This window comes from Dysidea avara, chromosome 15, assembly GCF_963678975.1.
Source record: "Dysidea avara chromosome 15, odDysAvar1.4, whole genome shotgun sequence".
Lineage (NCBI taxonomy): Eukaryota > Metazoa > Porifera > Demospongiae > Dictyoceratida > Dysideidae > Dysidea > Dysidea avara.
This window is the reverse complement of record NC_089286.1, coordinates 3,115,545-3,123,383: the sequence shown is the minus strand read 5'-3', so window position 1 is coordinate 3,123,383 and position 7,839 is coordinate 3,115,545. Positions and strand designations below refer to the sequence as shown.

The 7,839-nt window shown below is 36.4% G+C and overlaps 1 protein-coding gene across 1 annotated transcript in view; it reads left to right on the top strand.

Moving 5' to 3' along the window:
• The window catches only part of LOC136245489 (uncharacterized), a 108,460-nt gene that overhangs the window by 78,835 nt on the left and 21,786 nt on the right, over positions 1-7,839 (top strand). The window lies entirely within an intron of this gene.

The following is a 7,839-nucleotide window of genomic DNA, read 5'->3' as shown; positions in this document are numbered from 1 at the left end:
TCAAGGACTTAGACCTGGTGACTTGACTTACTGACTGATAAGGTGTAACAGAAAAGGGGCCAAAGTAAGGAAAAAAATCCCTCCAACCCCAGGATTCGAACTGCAGGTCACCCAATGTTTTTGGATCACAAGTCCTCACAAATGGGTGAGTGATGGAGGTGGTGGGGTGGGGTGGGCAACACCTGGGATACAAAAGACAAGTGTTGTAACATTGTCTGAAGTCACTCCAGTGTCTCTTTCCAGAGCCTCTAGAGTAAATTGTGACCGGATGTGCAAAAATCCAACACAATTGCACATTTTTTCAAATTTCCATTGATTACATACTTATAATCTACTTAGCCAAATGGATCCTCTGGAAAAGTTTCAGCCTCATATTCCAGTAACTTTGGGAGTTACAGCCCTACAAAGTAGCAACAACAGAAAGATTAATTTGTAAGCAAGTATAGGGAAATAAATCACAGGTGCTTGCTAAAACAATTGTAACATATAAACACAGAGTTCAAATTTGCACCATTCTGTTCATCATGAGGAGGGTATTTGATTACTGGGTAAGTGTTTCCTTGTATCACCTTCTTCACTACATAAAATGGCAAAAATTAGTGAAGATTGATTGCATGCTTTTGTTTCGACGTAACGTAAACAAACACCTATAACTTCCGTATTCTTGAGTCTACTGCAGTGAAACAAAAAAAGATTTTCTATAGGTGAATAAAATGATATCCCCGTTTTTATTGTTGGTTTCTTTTATCACTAAGAGCAATGCATTCAAATATATATTTAATAAGATGCAAATATTTTACCTATTGTATTCAATGCTTTATACTACTGTAAATTTGGGATTGCACAATTGTGTTGGGTTTTTGTAGATCCAGTCACTAACACGTATGTGAGCTTTGATACGACTACAAAAGTCTGTCTCCAGAAAGTCTGGCTTGGCAAGTTCTTGTGAAAATTGTTAGCCATACAATGTAGCCATATCACACTGGTGTTGTTTTAAAACTAGTTTATGTGCCCAATTGGTAGGTTTTCTAAATCCAGGTCATTTGCATTGAATTGTAAATTTCAGGACACAAGGTAGTGTGTTGTGCGGCCAAGGAAATCCAATGTATCAGGACATGTGACACACAAGTGTGTATTTTATGGGAACCAATTGTCACACTTTTTGTACCTTGGTATAACTGCTAAACAGAAATAGCTCATTTTTTCTGTGGAAAATACCTTGGTTGGGACATTTTCCATATCAATTTGAGGTAATTTGGTCCAACTGACTTTGAAATATGCAACTTCACAGTTCGTCTTATTTTCATCTTTTCTGCAACACTTACAATTGTCATAACTAGTCTTGCTGGATTCTTTTCAAATTTGGAGGGTATAAAGAGCATAATATTGTTATAGTGCATTTATATTCGAATTTGTAAACAGGTTGGTAGAAGTGGTGTAAAGTTATGAGCAATTTTAAAAAACTACAAGTGCAATTTTTTTGTCATGCCTGTAGGTAAACTATGTATTAACAGAAACAACTTAAAAATTGGTATGCAGATAGAATGACCATTGTAGCATGGACATTTTGTTGTTTACACGGCTTGTTTTGTTCTCAACATTTAACGTTGGGGTAAAACCCTAGGTATCATTTTAATTCTCATTACATCACAAGTAGAATAATGTAAATTGTGACCCGCTGAGCAAAAACCCTACTTGTGTGCATTTTCTTCATTAATTTTTATGATATTTTTGTTGTCTATACAGATAAAAAATGCCCTGTTAAAAGTTTCAGTAAGTGATTTTGGAGTTATAGCAATAGACAACAACAAGAAGAGCAAAACAATCAATTTGTACAGTGCTCATACGAAAAAAAAATTTACAGGCGCTCATTTAATTGATCATAATTCTCGAGTGCAATGGGCCACAGAGTTAAGACTTGTGCCGTTCTATTCACCATGAAGTGGGGCATTCATCAAGGTATAGTTTTCGACTTAAATACACCCATGATGTCAAGCAAGAATGCTGTTCAAGCTTAAAATGGAGACAATATCAAAACTTTAATAAGATATTCTGGATTTCCGAATAGGTTATGCCTGTTTCGTATAAAATAGCACCATCTTCTAAACAAGGTACCATAACTTCCGTATGCTCTGGTTGACAGACTCGAAGTTTGGTTTATCAGATTCCTCGATGAAAGGTGATTCGAGTCATGTGTAAGTTCTTTGTATAGTAATGAAGGGGAAGCTAAAAAGGAACCTTGTACTGCAAAATTTGCTTGTTCAGAAGGTGTTTTCAACATATCTCTGTAAACTAACCTGTTTAACAATTTGTATGGTCGGAGTCTTATTAAGCATCCTTCGCTGCATAGAATGATACCAAATTTAGCAAATTTGGATGAGATTAACTTGTAAATTGAGATTTTCCTGCTGAGATAATTAAATTTTCCAATAGGTTAATGTATAGAGCATATACTATGTCATCATCAGCAGTAAATAACTGTTGCTATGGCAACATTTTCCAATATGTATGGTCAGCATTGGATAGAGAAATTTAAGGGCTTTCTTTTGTTGTATGGTGCACTGTAGAGATTAGTGTTTTTTTTTTGTATGTAGTGTAAAATACATGTATTTTCCATTGGACAACGAATGACAAGGAATAATGAGATTTTATGATCAACTTGTTTTACAAAGCTGAGGCTTCAAAAAGATATTAAACAGATCTTAGATTTATTTAATGCATAATTCTTAATTTTTAAGGGTTTAACCCAGTGTTTTGAAAACTTTAATGTTGACCACCTGATTTGACAAATCCCATACATACATTTTGACATGGATAAAGTTACATTTTACTGCAACGTAAACAAACACATGTAACTCATGTTTGCTCCATGGTACAGAAACAAAACATAGATATTTCTACTCTCCATGAAGAGGCAAATTCACTGCTATGTTAGATTATTCGATTTGAGTCTTCCTTCACTTTTTACTGAAGAGATCAAAACGTTGTATAAAATTATTTATGTAGCATGCGTTTTACCCAAAACATACATTTCAGTGGCATTTACAGAATTATGCAAACAAGTCAGGTTTTTGCTCAGCAGGTTACAATTGTGTAGCCATAGGATGGGCACTTCAAAAGTTACAGTGCTTTGTGTAAGCATGCTTCCAGTCTTCTGGATTATGTGCATTTAACGGTTAGGTCACTTCATATGAAACTGTAGTTTCCCATCCTGATGTTTTAAATGTTTGATGTGAGAAAGGCTTATTATCATTGTTCATTATAAAAAAATGTGGCTGCTCTATTAAAGTATCTCAATCTCGTGTGGATTTCATGGAACTGGCTTCTTTGCCAGCTTACACTAGCTAGAAATCACCAGAACTATTCTTTTTAGGTTTTCAATATGCTTTTCAGCAATGTAAAATGGAAAGCTCTATGGAGAGTTTCTGTATAGCAGCATAGAAAGTGATTTTGGAAAAATAATAACAATAATGACATGCCGATTCAGGTGCCTAGACGTGATGCAGGTTATAATCTCTTTTGATTTCTGCACAGTAATAAATATAAGATAATTAGATTTGTAAATAATCAATTTAGCATATTTTGTGGTTCATGTTATGATTCAGTAATTACATTATTATGCACTTCTAAGGCAGTGTAATTCAAAAAACTACTTAAAATAGCTAATTATACACAGAAGCATCTTCTCAACTGTTTTCTAGCATGTTTTCTCACATGAATTGTTTAGAGAAAGCCTCAAGGCTGCTCTTCATTTGGTTTGTTTAAGTATGGGACACGCCCCATTCTGTTTGAGAAAATTCATTATTTTTGGTATTCTATGAAGCCTATTACGCTGTGTTTCGATTGTATTACGCCCATATAGCCCAATAGGAAAGTTGTTGACAGCAAGTACTTTGACCCATTTAACTCTAATTTCAAAATAGCGGCCTCAGCATAAAGATTACATAACTCCTTGAAAGTGTAATAGAATGTTTACAAAGCCTTCATTTCACATATGTATGCAGGCTGCTGTTGACACAAAACTCTTTGCTCACGTAGGCAAAATGACATGGACACACACACACACACACACACACACACACACACACACACACACACACACACACACACACACACACACACACACACACACACACACACACACACACACACACACACACATTTTTCCAAAGCAATTACTGTAACCAGGTGCATGCCCTGCAGCCAGCATACACCTGATTAATAACTTATTGTAGTCACTGTTTATATTTACCACTAGCATTGGTACCTGCCCTACCATTTCACATTCCATATTAACCACAATAACATGAATCAATGCATTGGGAATGAAGCATTAAAGATCATGTCCTAAAGTAGCATGCATAGTGATATATTTTGCATGTACCTTATTCCACCATCATGTAAGCCTAATATTTAAAGTGATGTGAAAATGCAGATTAACTATACAGCAGAATTGCATGCAAGCTAAACCAATAATTATCAAATTATGTGGTGTTGTCCTATCATGCAGACACTACTGTAATAATGTGGTCAACAAAGAGTGTGTAAACACAAGTTTGAGCAAACTGACTTAACACACAGGCGTGCACTTCCTGGTTAATCATTTTTGTAATTTAGGCAAGTAGTTAACATCACAAACAATTGGAGTTAAAAGACAAGGCACTTACTCTAATAGAACACAGAGGACAAACACATAGTCAAAAGAACATACACCCAATTGGCCTGCCCATGTGTGCCCTATACCTATCAAATGTGCTTTCCCACAGTACATATGCTGTGAAGCAATACCAGGATGCTACAAACTTACTATGAGAAAAAAAAGTCGAGTTAGAATAAGTATGTACCAAAAAGGTATAGACAACGAAAAAAAGCTTTGTCACTATTGGGATTCAAACTGTCATCCTACACAGCAGTAACTGCAACAACTTTAGGGAGGTGCTCTACCAGCTGAACTGTTTATCGTGTGGTTATCAATGGAAGGCAACTGCAGTTTTTTCTACATCATGGCCTTCAACGTGCTGTAACGGATGAAGAAACACGTTTAGAAGTTTGCAATAAACTTTGTGATGTAGGCAGATGGTGAGCATTCCATTTTGTGTGTGAATTGTGTCAATGCGTGCGTGCACAGGTTGCCAAGTAAGCATTGTCAATAGTTGACATATGAAAAAGTGTGTTATGAAAAGGTGGCACTGAGAAGAAAACATCGTCAATAGTTGACATATGAAAAAGTGTGTTACAAAACGATGGCACTGAGAAGAAATAAAAGTTGTCATGGCAAGGCCGGAGGAGATGGTCCGGTTGGTCAGGCCTCAGCTGGACCAACTAGCTGACCAGCTTAAACTATATTACTCTCATGCAATCTCTGGATGATCATATCTGCACATACGTTACACAGAAGTTATTGAAAATGCATGGCACAAGTAGTTACCTTTAGTTTCTCAGCCTAACTAAGCACAAAACTACATGTAAAGTACAACATAGCATTCGAATCGTTTTGTACAGAAATGATTGTGGGTTCTACATATCACATGTACTGACAGTTGGCATTCAGTATGTATACGGCAGCTGCAGGTGCTTTCTTTGATTCTAAACCAGCACACTTATATCACAATTCAATCTTCATAAAAATAATCATTAGCATAACTTGGCTTGTCACTCTTGGCTTCTTTTACTGCTGGCAGTGACAAACTAAGTGCCTTATTCCGCAGCAGGAAGCTGTACACCCATACACTACATGGTGGCCATCTGGATGAAATTTTTAGTAGAAATCATTCTTCTTCAACTATCCACTCGTCCTGTTGAGATACTGAGCAAACTCTCAGTCTCATCCCACATCGTGCCATTTTCAAATAGTGATTGGTCTCGTGACTGTCCACCAGTAGTATTTACGTGATGATCCATTCACCTCATTGCATACAAACCAGTATAGCATACTGTATTTTTGTAGCTGTGTAGCCTTTTTATTGTGGCTGTATGAATTCACTGTATACAGTAGCTACCAAGTCATTAATAACAAATTATAGGCTATTCTATATAAGGTGGCTATGCTGCATGGATTCCTGTGAAATTTGGGGGGAAAGTTGCAAGTTGCTAGCTAGTTTTATACTTGCTAGTTTAACTTAAAAATTTAGCATCAATTTTAAGGCATTTTCAAACCTTTAAATTGCTAAAATTCTGCAGCTCTTTGGGATTGTACCCCCAGATTCCCTTGAATTTTTAATTGCTATATAACTAACTGTACACTGAGCCATATAGCAAGTTTCATGCTGTGTCTCCTGTATGTCAGGTCTACAATTACCTACCTATTATACATAGTATGGGAAGTCTGAAGAACAATGGATAGGCTTGAGCATATTAATTTTATACAGCTAGCTAGCTAGCAGTGAAATCACTGACATTGCACATCTGAGTGTCTAATTTTCAAAGTGGGGGCATGCCCCCTGACCCCCTAGAATGCTCATGCTTTGCACTTCGCAGAGTGTACGTGCTTCACACACTGTACAGCAACTCCTCTCTCAGTGGCAGCACCATAGCAATTTCAACATATACAATGGCCTGACCAACTCAATTTTCCCTCCTCCAGCCCTGCATGGCTAGAAATCCTGGACCTCTAGCTGGGTTATGCGCTGATGCTTTGGCTGTTCATTCATGGTTTTGACAGGAAATGTAGCTCAAGTTTTTTTATACACCAACGCCTTCAATGCTTTATGGAGAACAAACAAAAGCACTTAGCGTTTTGTAACAACAAACTTGGAGTTGAGTTCAAATAGCAACTTATAGGTCATTTTATCACTGTGTAACAGAACTTCTATATATAGATGGTGACTTTTCTACTGAAGTGATTCAATTTGCTATGCATGTTCAATAAATCAGTCCTGCAAGAGTACGTTTGACCATGCAGCAGTATAATTTTCAGAAGAGTTTAGTTCTTCACCTTGCCATTTTCATCTTTCCCCTACACTTATAAGCAAAATTGATGAAAACACACTCTACTAGTTTTTGGGGTCATTCCATGTCAAAAGAGTTAAGGGTCAACTCTCAGATTTTGATGTAACTTGGTGTGTTAGTAGTACCTGCATGTGGTGCTCATCATCCATACATATTTTTAACCCCATACATCACAATTTATAACCACAAACATTTTGTATATTTCATGAACATTTGGTCTATCTTAAGTTACAAAATCAATTGCAACATTTTAGTGTGTTAATATCTTGAAATTTTCACCAATTGAAGACTGTTGACTGACTTTTCATGAGATGCGTAAATTATGTGATATCACCCAAGTGAAAGTTGAAAGGTACTTAGATGAAAACTTTTCCAAAAATGCTGTTTAAAATTCTTAGTGAATATTCATTGGGTCATGGTCCATGTTGATAAAATTTTTGTGGTGGGACCACAAGAGATATAATTAAATATGCCATGGAATTTTGTACTGTACTATTGCTGTATGGGAGTGTACACCTCCAGTAACCACTCCCAATTATGTAATGCCAAGTTTGCCTTACACAATGGGGGTGTACAAGTACAGTGCAACCTGTATTAGTGACCATCTGTATTGAAGGACCACCTTTATACTACTGTTAGTTCTTATTTCTTTAGTTAGATATTAATGTTATAGATCCAATGCTGCCATCCTGTCTGACGGATCCAAAATGGTCCTGATAAACAAACAGATGAGCTTCAAAATAAAGCTACGATGTGTCCAGAACATGTGAGCATTTTACCTTCTTTTCAAAAGTATCTTCTTTATTAAGTCAAATCTCAACATAGTGCACTTACATAGACCCACTCCACACTACAGTGTTTAAGTTAATTATGTTGGTATATTGATACAGT